The 9,663-nt window shown below is 45.5% G+C and overlaps 1 long non-coding RNA gene across 1 annotated transcript; it reads right to left on the reverse strand.

Annotated features, from left to right (window-relative positions):
• Positions 1-283: 283 nt before the first annotated feature.
• LOC148053289 (uncharacterized) lies at positions 284-7,769 on the reverse strand. The gene is made up of 4 exons (XR_015708855.1): positions 7,716-7,769; positions 7,308-7,389; positions 1,695-1,853; positions 284-808 (listed from the first exon to the last, which is right to left on the reverse strand). It is a non-coding gene; the product is annotated as an uncharacterized LOC148053289 (long non-coding RNA).
• Between the last annotated feature and the right edge of the window lie 1,894 nt (positions 7,770-9,663).

Here is a 9,663-nt window from a genome sequence, read left to right on the forward strand (position 1 = left end):
CAGGAAAAGATAGAGGAAGAAACAAACATTTAGACCATTCCTGTTAACCATCGTAAGGGAAGCAAATTTAAAAGTCATCAAATTGAATCTAACCAAGTAGTTTCTCTTTCCCTGACCATTTGCCATCTGTTTGGGCACATACCTTTAAAGTACCCATATTTGTACAGGCTCTGTCCATAGATTTATCAGATAACCAAAGTCCTCTCCAGCAGAAGATACAAAAAAATACCAGCAGACTTGGAAGCTGCACAGTGCAAGAGGCCATAAACACAGTGGTGCAGGCTGCAAGCCACTCTCTGGGAGCGCGTGGTGCCAGAAAGGGGAGCTTGGTGTCTTCACTTCATGGGAACATTGTTCACATAGACCATGCAGTGAATGGCACCTTGGGATGTTACCATTGCTACCTCCACTAGAGAAAGGTGACAGTGAACCCGTGAGTTTGCAGGCAGCCAGGAAACAGGTCCCCAGAGCCCGCGACAGGGCCAGGAATAGAGCTGATTCCTGTCTTCCTTGCGGATAACCGTGATACAGCAGAAAGCCTGTCCTGTGGCTCCGTGCCAGAGGAATGAGGAAAGACTCATTCCCCTGCCCATACTATCCTCTGTTTCCTTTCATTTTGCAAGTCAGAAATAAGGCAACGTTTGGCCCCAAGTGTGGACAGCAGGAGAAAAGCAATAATGACTTCACAAGAAATACTGGGCAAACAACTGAACAACTCCCATTGCCTCACATGCCTGCTGTACATGAAGATGAGTGGCTTTCGGTCAACTGCATATTTACTGAAACAGTCACATGAGGCTGGTCTGACCTAAAAAAAATGAAATAAAATGTCACAAACTTACATGGTTGCAGGACTTGAGTTAACTAGGACAAAAGTGCATGACCCTCCTACATTAAATGGTAAGGGTGGAACAGGAAAACTGATGCTCTGTCAGGAATAGCACAGATAAACATTTATTTCAAAATAAACAGGTAACTCTCTAGTCTCTGAAGCCAGTATATTGCTTCCCTTCCTGCCAAGGATGGTGGAGTAAGGGATTATTCTTAGACTTATAACTGAGAGTAAAAATAATCATGACCCCTCTGCAAACCTTAAGGAAAAGTGTATCTAATGTTTTATTTAAAGAGGTCTTTGCAAAATTCATCAACACTATTCCGAGAATGCATCAGCAAATTACTCCACCACCCTTAATAGCAGGGAGGGGTGACACCTGTCATATCGTCTGTGACCAATTCTCAAAGTCAAGTAGGTGGTTCTGACCCTGCCTTGTGAGTCTTACTGCCATCAATGGGAATTTCACCCGTAGCCTACAGGACTACACTGCAAGAGCTCAATTTATTATTTGTATAGCAAAGGAATAATGTTCCCATGGGAGATATGCAGGGCTGGGAGTCTGGTCTGACACAGGCTTTGGCCATATCTCTTGCATGACACTGGGCAAGACCCAGAAACACTTCTTAGCTTTATCTGCTGCTTGAGAAGGAGGACTGTGACCGGCAGGGAAGGAAGGTTTTGAGAACAAGGACTAGCTCCTGACCTCGGCCACCCCAGGACTTCCATCTAGTGCAATTTGTCCTCAGACAAGGAGGTGTCTCTGGATCACTTTGGGGAACTAAGTCAGATTCATTAAGAGGTACCTCGGTGAGACTGAGCAAGGCACAGGTGGTCTAAGCATAAATCCCCGCTTACTTACTGTCTAACCCAAGAGAAGCTGAAGTGCACCAGCAGGAGCACATTGACCAGGAGAAAGGAGGCACCTTGGCACCCTCCATGTGCTGTGGGATGTGCTTGTCACCGCGCGCTTCCAGCTGCCCGTGCCATGACACAGGGGACCGGACAAGGAACTCCCCACCTGGACAGAGACACTGTTTAGGTACCTGCTTGCTCTTCCACACATGCCCACACAAATTGCCTGCAGGGAAAACTTCTTCTCCATAACCATCTCAGTTAGAGGTTAGCTTACATTTTTGTTAGGCTGGCTCTACATGAGAAAAAGTCTTTTCTCTTAGAGATTGCTGGGTAGATTACTTGAGCAAGTAGGTTCAACTGAAGTTCAGATTAGCATCTAGACTAAATTAACAAGCCTCTTTGGTTGGCCCATTATTAATTCTTAAGTTGGGATACCACATGAATTTCTGCACCTGTGACTGAATAAGTAACCTGTAAACGTGCACATGCAGGGGTTTGTCAGTAAGAGTCTATTGGGACTCTGTCTTGGCCTTGATTTACTGGGAAAACCACTTATTTTTTTTTTCAGGCTGGATTCTCTGTACATCATTCCAGAGAATGTAATTTACAGACAGTTTTTATCATGTTTACTTTGATCCTAGAGATACTCAGTTGGAAAGAAGTACAAGGAATTTGGGGGGCATAATTACTAGAATTCCTTATACCTGCCAATCTGGCTGCATTGTGAAAACCCCATTAAGTGTATCAGAGAAAACCTCAGGAAAGGCACAAAGAATTTAAGCATTACCTACCTTATTAATCTGTCTAAAAGCATTGTTCCAAAGAGGAGGTCAAGTATAATTTCAATAGTTTTACAGCCACTGCAGTTAAATACCTTCAATTAAATCTCTATGACTACATAGCATCATAATAATATCTTATACCTCCAGGGCCTTTAGTCAAAAGACCTTAACATTTTTATAAAGCTCCTTCCAAAGATTAAGAAGCTGGTCTTCAAGCAGCCCCATGAGATGTGGCTAGGCTTCAGAATACCTCGTCTGGAGAGCACAAACAAAGCATTCAACCCCTCTTCCTCCAGTTGCGATGTCCAAGTAAAAGCCCTGAAGGAACCTCACTGCAGGAGCTTTTCTCATGCAGCTCTGTTTTAACAGCCTCTACAGACTGGTGCTTTATGTCCTAGCTCCCCTACGAGCTGCAGAGAAATTAATCACTGAGGATTCTGGTGCATACAAAATGGGTTTAGGCACTAAGTGTCAGGAGCAGTGTTATAGTGTAGAAGAAAAGCTACACAAACAATATGCTCCCTTCTGATAAATATATTATGACTGTATGGCAGCAAACGTCCTACAAAACACAGAATATGCCAACTGCTTTAATGAGAAGCATTATTGTTAAAATTAGTCTTTAAATGCAGCATGAGATGTGCCCCATAGCTGGCTGCCACAAACCCCGGCGTGTTGTACAAGCCTTGTATGAGATACCTCATTTACAGATAATGCAACTAACAGATGAAGAAATTGCTTCTGAGATGACTCAGGCTCCAGCTGTGAGCTGCTGTGACCTCTCCTCCAGGCTCCTGAGGACATGCCCCCACTCAGCTTGGATAACTGGTCTTTTCTTTGAGGCAGGGGGCAGGTTTCAGAGCTGGTTTTGATCTTGCTCTTCTCATCACATTGCCCCCTTTCCTCCATCTCCTCATTTCACCTAAGGATGTATTAGGACTACTCGTTCAGGCCCCAGAAACGACCAGAGGGAGCACTGAAGAGCATGTGGTCTAAGAGAAACCACAAAATAATTCTGCTGTGACAGCTGATGCTGCAGCTCCCACACCTCTACGGTGGTAATACGGCACATCAGCCTGCTGCTTTTGTGCAAGCAGTGATAGGATTACCTAGAGATTACAAACATGGTACAAATAAAGCAACTTCTTGCTCTGTGCCTTCATTTTAAACTCTTCTTTCTTTCAGTCTGGAGGACTTCTGCCAATGTCCTTATCCACCCCTCGAAGGCAGCACAGAGCGCAACAGATGGGGAGGGATGTATCAGCCTAACATGCTGTGCCCAGCTTAACACTAGCCCTCAGTTCAGAAAGCTGGGTATCTTCAGGCATAGCTCCCCTCTGAAATTAGCAGATTACAACTATGAAACAAATGGCGCAGTTACATCTCTAAGCATATTTTTCTGGATTTGACCTTTCCCCTCATGTCTCAAACCTCCATTAAACTAAGACCAATTTGAAGGTTAGTATGTAGCATAGACCATGCACGTCCCAATCTCTCTACACATGCTGCTTTGGTATTTATGAGAGGAGGGTCCAAGACTGCTTCAGCCATGTGATGGTGGCTTTCCCAGGGCCCCAGATGTGAGCCTGGCACCTCTGCCACGTGCTTGTCAGGGTCATAGAAGTCCCCCAACACAGGCTGCCAGACCACTGGCATGGTGTATCTGGGCTGGACCATGGCTCGCCCCTCGCCTGGATGCTTGGGGAAAGGGGAGTGCCTGCAGCATCAGCCCCCCATGAATGCCAGGTACGTTATTTCACCCCAATGACTTCAGTATCTACCACTCCCTATCTCCAACACCCTCTGAACAAGCGAGATGGCACGTTGTGAGCAGACCTGTTTGTTAAGCACACAGGAATTTCCAGGATTTGCTCTCAGACAGGCTGGGAGGTTTTCTCCAGGAGAGCCAGAGACATGCTGTTCTGGTGAGAGTGTGCAGAGTTTTCAGCATTTTGTGGTTCACTGTAAGTGGCATTTAAGGTTGCTAATCCTTTTAAACTTCTGCACTGGTTCTTTTCATTAGGTTACTATACCCAGCAATTACATATGCAGGGCAAAGGAAAGCTCAGCTTTTCTCCCTCCTCTGGCTCAAGTTCTCAATACCTTGGGAAAATAGAAACAACCCACTGTATTTAGGCTGTCACCTTCTTTTTGTGGATCCTGCCATTCAAAGGCAGCTGTATTTACATAAAAACATAAGAATGGCCAAATGTCCATCCAGACAGTATCTTACACAGCAATTGCAGATACCTAAATAGAGACAAGACAAGCAGAGATACTTTCAGTGCATATTCTCTCAAACTCAGCTTGGGACTCTGGGATTTCCAGAACCCAAAGTAATTTCTTTGTATTTGGGTTCCCCCCACCATCTCTTCCCCCTATGTTTCCCCAACTGTTTTTTTGACTCACGTACTAGATGCTACAGGTTTACAACATGTGGCAGTGTTATGCACTTTACCAAGGCACCATATGAAGCAGACCCTCCTCTTGCTTCTTCTGAGCCTCCCAAAACATCTTGTTGGTGGAGACTACCTAGGGACTTTTTTGCCAGCCATGCTTCCACCCCTCTCCAAACACCACTATACTGTGGGCTACTGCAGGCTTTCACTGGTTAACAAGCTGCCAGGAAGTCATTGTCACAGGGTATTCACCTAGAATAATATCAGACATGGGCATAGTTAAAACCTAGAGAGGAGTGAAGGAGAGAAAGGATTTAGCCAGCAGCCTGGAGCTTCACGCATATTTTGAAAGAGCTGTTATCACTGGAGATAAGAGCATGAACAGGTGAACACGCCACCATCTTTTGTTTTCATTGTGATAAGTTGAGGCTTCTGAGGACACCAGAGCTGACTGAGCCTTCCTGACGTTACCTTTTCCAGAGCATGCCTGCAGCATGAGTGCAAAGTGCTGCAAGCAGGCAGCAGCCTGGGTGCTGGGAGCAGTGCAGGCACATAAGGGCTTCTTGCTCCACAGACCTCAGCAGTGTGGGTGAAGCATCACCACGGACGGCTCTGCTGCTTGAGGCTCCGAAGCAGCAGCGCACGGTGCGGACATACCTTCCCTGCCCAGCCTGTTGTACACTCCTCCCTGCACCAGAGAGGAGTTTTCCATTCCAGTGCAGTCCCAGGAGCTGCAGCAACACCACTACCCTCTATTTCCCGTCAGGTTTCCTCAAAATGTCTTCCAGCTTTCTTAGTCCTATCACCCAGCATCACCCTTGCAATCACACATCCGACATATACTTCAGTGCAAGGTGCCTATCAAACACCAGCAGGCTAACATGGTGGAGACTATTCTATCATGGTTGCAGTGGAAATGACTGTACAACATGTAGAGACAGGCTTTCTGCGTATGAGTTGCGAGAGTGAGCATGGTTATCAGAGTTGCCAGCCCTTGCACGAGCTGGACTCTGCTTGAGTCCTATTTACTCAGCATTTTGTCCCAAACTGACAGTGAAGAAAACAGTCCAAAAAGAAATACTGCTGTGACAAGCAGGAATCTTGAACGCTTTATCATATGTGCTGGGCCCAGCTGGGCTTTCTGGTGGAGTACCTTGTGGGCTGAGTCACCCTGTCAGCAGTTTGGTACCTCTAGGTGCCTGAGGCCAGGAATGTGTTTCCCTGTCTGAAAGCACAATGTATAGCCATGTATGTCTGTGGGAGTTAAGGCCAGAGCTTTGCTTGCATGAGGAAGATGCATGCTCTTCCAGCAGTGAAGCCCTAAGGCATGATGTCTACAGAAGGCAGAGGCAAGCGTAATGCTTTGCTAGAGGCTGGTCAATTGATTTATACGAGAGTCACCAGCAGAGCATACAGGCGCCTGGGATTCACTTTCAGCTTCTCCTGAATTGCTAGACAAAGATCACTTGTTCAGATCCATTTCTTCAACTCTAAGTGAGAAAAGGCCCCAGTAAAGTCTCGGTTACTACCTTCTTTTTCTTTTCCTGCATAAGTTTCCCCCTCTCCAGGTTTTTAAGAGTCAGTTTGTGGATCACCAATGCCTGTGTTACAGTATTTGAAGGATTTCCTGGCAGGGAGCAAGGAGCACCCAAGCCTAGAAGTGACTGGCAGCAAAGGAGATGAGCAAAACCCACTCAGGATGGTGAAGCAGGGGAACATCTCTTTGCAGGGAAAGTACCTTCCATTTGCCCTTGATAGTCACCCATGGGGGAAGCTAAAAAAACCCCACCCAAACCTAGTATTGCAGAAGGTAACTCTTCCATAGAGTACAGTACCCTTCCCATGGATGGCCACTTGAACACCTTTCCTTCATGTTAGCAGGGCTTCAATATGGCTTTAAAATGATCTAGATGGGGTAGAAAGAATGGAGAGAAGGAGGTGTGGGAGGAAGTAATATTGGGTTGGAAGAGCAAGGTTGCTGACAGAAGCAGCTAAGAATAATCTTATAGTTCTTGTGCCCCATTTATACATGTACTAATAAGAAAGGAAGGCACATTCAAGTGTGAGGCTGCTACTATGACTTTAGCTCCTCCAGTGTGAGTCAACACCAAAACCCAATAAAGAAAGCATACTAGTGACTTGTTCCAGCTGCCTAGGGTCATCAGGGAACTACACAGACAAAACAGGCACCCAACTGCAGCATGGTGTTACTGCATTGCCTGCCACATATTGCTAATGCTTCTTTCAGATGAGTCAATAAACACTGAGTACCTGTTGGGTCAACGAACAGGCAAAGCTGCATGAGCGCTACTAAATCAGCTGCCCTAAGATGTCATGCACTTCTTCCCCTTGCCCTGCCACCTCACAACCTTTCTGCAGCTGCAGGGCACCTGAACACTGGAGACTAACCACCACGTATGAAGACTACCTACTTACTTTAATATATTGTCTCCAACTGTTGGGAAGCTTCAGAACTGGAGCCAGCCCAATCACTCCCTTTCTTAACTTCATTGCAAGCCTGTTGGATTGGACAACAGAGCAGAGCTACCATTTACTTGCCCTATTTGAGATCATCACCTTCACCCCTCCCACCACCCACACAAACACTTTTCCTCAGGAAGCAATTACATTGCCATTCACTTTAACAAAAGTTATTCATCTTCTGAATTGGTCTTCAACAAGGCCAGCATCAGACAAGCACATTCATTCCAGGCTCACCCATGAATACCAACCCCTCCCTCTTACAGAGGGCTTAAACCACATTAAAGCCCAGTCTTTTAGAAGTTGTTTGCAGCATTCCCTCCACAAGAGTTCCCCAAACAATGTGCTCATGGTACAACTCACATTGATCAAACAGGTTAGCCATTAAGCAACCTCTTCACTCTCCTAGCTTCACACACAAAGTCTCTCCCTCTCTTAAGATGTGAAAGACCTTCCTTTAAGGTATGAAGCCTAAATAAACCCAGCTGCACGTTATTAGCCACATGATGGGACCTGCTGCCTGAATGAGGGCTGTGCCGGGCCAAGGAAAGAAGCAACTGAAAAGCTGGTATGGCTCAGGGCAATGGCTCAGGGCATGGCCAAGATGTCTCAAATCCTATGTCCCAACAGGGAAACCAAAGACCTTGGTCACTTTGTGACTTAGAATTTTCATTTTCACATCCTGAAGTTTTTTTAACCTCATTTTCTTCAGAAACAAGGCTTAGGCTGTGCCTTGTTTTGTGTGTTTGTGTGTCCCTGCAGACTTCTGAAATGATTGGCCAGTTTCAAGCACATTTAGCAGATGCAAATATTAAGTTTTTACAGGTTTTATGGAAACAGACTTCTGAGAAAAAGACAAGAGTCCTGAGTCAAAGCTGCAGCGTGAGCTCACTCCCAAGTAGCTATCAGTGACTATACTTTAGAAAGGACCCTTATAAGTGCTGAAAAATTTCTTTCAGAACCAGAGCTATTCAGTGGCTTAGCTGCCCAAGGGTATTGCCAGCCTTGAGCTGTACATCTGTAAGAGATCAGTCCTTCCTCATTCTGGCGCTCAAAAAATTCTTCTTTGAGTTCTTATAGACCTTGACTCCCATCCTACTCTATAGATTTAGCTCTTCTAGTCCTTCTCACTGACTTCTTTGCAGGCCCCTTTCTTCCCAGTTCCATTGCCCTTCGTTTTCTCAACTTCGTGATAACTAGGTGCCGGGACCTGAACGTGTCATGAAAATAAACTCACTGTTGAATAATGCATCTCTCTACCCCTTACCTTCCCTCCCTTGGCAGGAAAAAGTTGTCAACATTTGTTTTCACCTTTCCATTCAGCCAGCTGAAGAAAACTGCTGGCACCTACACCTTGTGCAGACTCTTGGAGAGGCTGGAATTGCAAATTCATGCTCCTTGTGCCTGCATCATCATTACAAATTGGTAGCTTTACATCTTTACACTTCTGTGAGCAGAAGAAGCAGTTGATCTCTCTTCTCCTTCTGCACAATGCTGGTAAGCCAAGGAATGGTCATTTAATTTTTGCCCTGATTTTCAAGCCAAAGAGTGTGGATGGATTTGTCCAAAGACGAGGAATATTTTTTGCACATCAGCAGAATGAATGAGAGAAAGTGCCTCAGGCACATTATCAGTGAAATGTGAGAGCAAACTTTGCTGTGAAGGGTCCAAACTCTGAAGACTTTTGTAAGTCCTTAGCTCTTGCAGAGACACAGTTCCTAGTCAGGTCACTGGGAATTCCTACCTGAACACAGATCGAATGAAATTAATAAGTTTCAGATCCAGCCCCAGGAGGTTCAAACCCTTATTTCAGAATTTGGCTTGTTCTAATACGTGCAATAAAAGTTGCAAGTGTCTCTTTTGGCCACTTTTCCCTATATTTTTTCTTTCCTATAAATAGGGAGCCTGTGGAATGAGATGAAAAGTGACCTCCTCTTAACCCAGGAACAGGGATAGTCCAAAGGGTTGCCATACAAGTTTTTCCAATCTCCACCCTGCCAGGATAATGCACTGCCCACCGTGGAGCCACCTCCGGGCTAAAAGAGCCGTGCAGCCCCCATGCTGCTTTCAGAGTTTGGCCTTTCTGCTGTGGCTGCCAAAAGTGACATGAGTTAGTGCTAGGTTTGCTTTCTATTAACAGCTGTGCTGAGATCATGGGGTTTCTTAAGCTCTCAGTGTCCGACTGAAAACTTTCAGTCAGCAGTGCTGTTTTCTGATGGAGTCACACTGGTGACCTGGAGGTGAAAGATGATTTCATCCTTGTTTCCACTAAAACAGCTCTATGGCTCAGAGTTCATTTTGTCCATGAGTA

Source organism: Nipponia nippon, unplaced genomic scaffold, assembly GCF_047370975.1.
Source record: "Nipponia nippon isolate SJK-2023a ecotype South Korea unplaced genomic scaffold, ASM4737097v1 scaffold_4, whole genome shotgun sequence".
NCBI classification, from domain to species: domain Eukaryota; kingdom Metazoa; phylum Chordata; class Aves; order Pelecaniformes; family Threskiornithidae; genus Nipponia; species Nipponia nippon.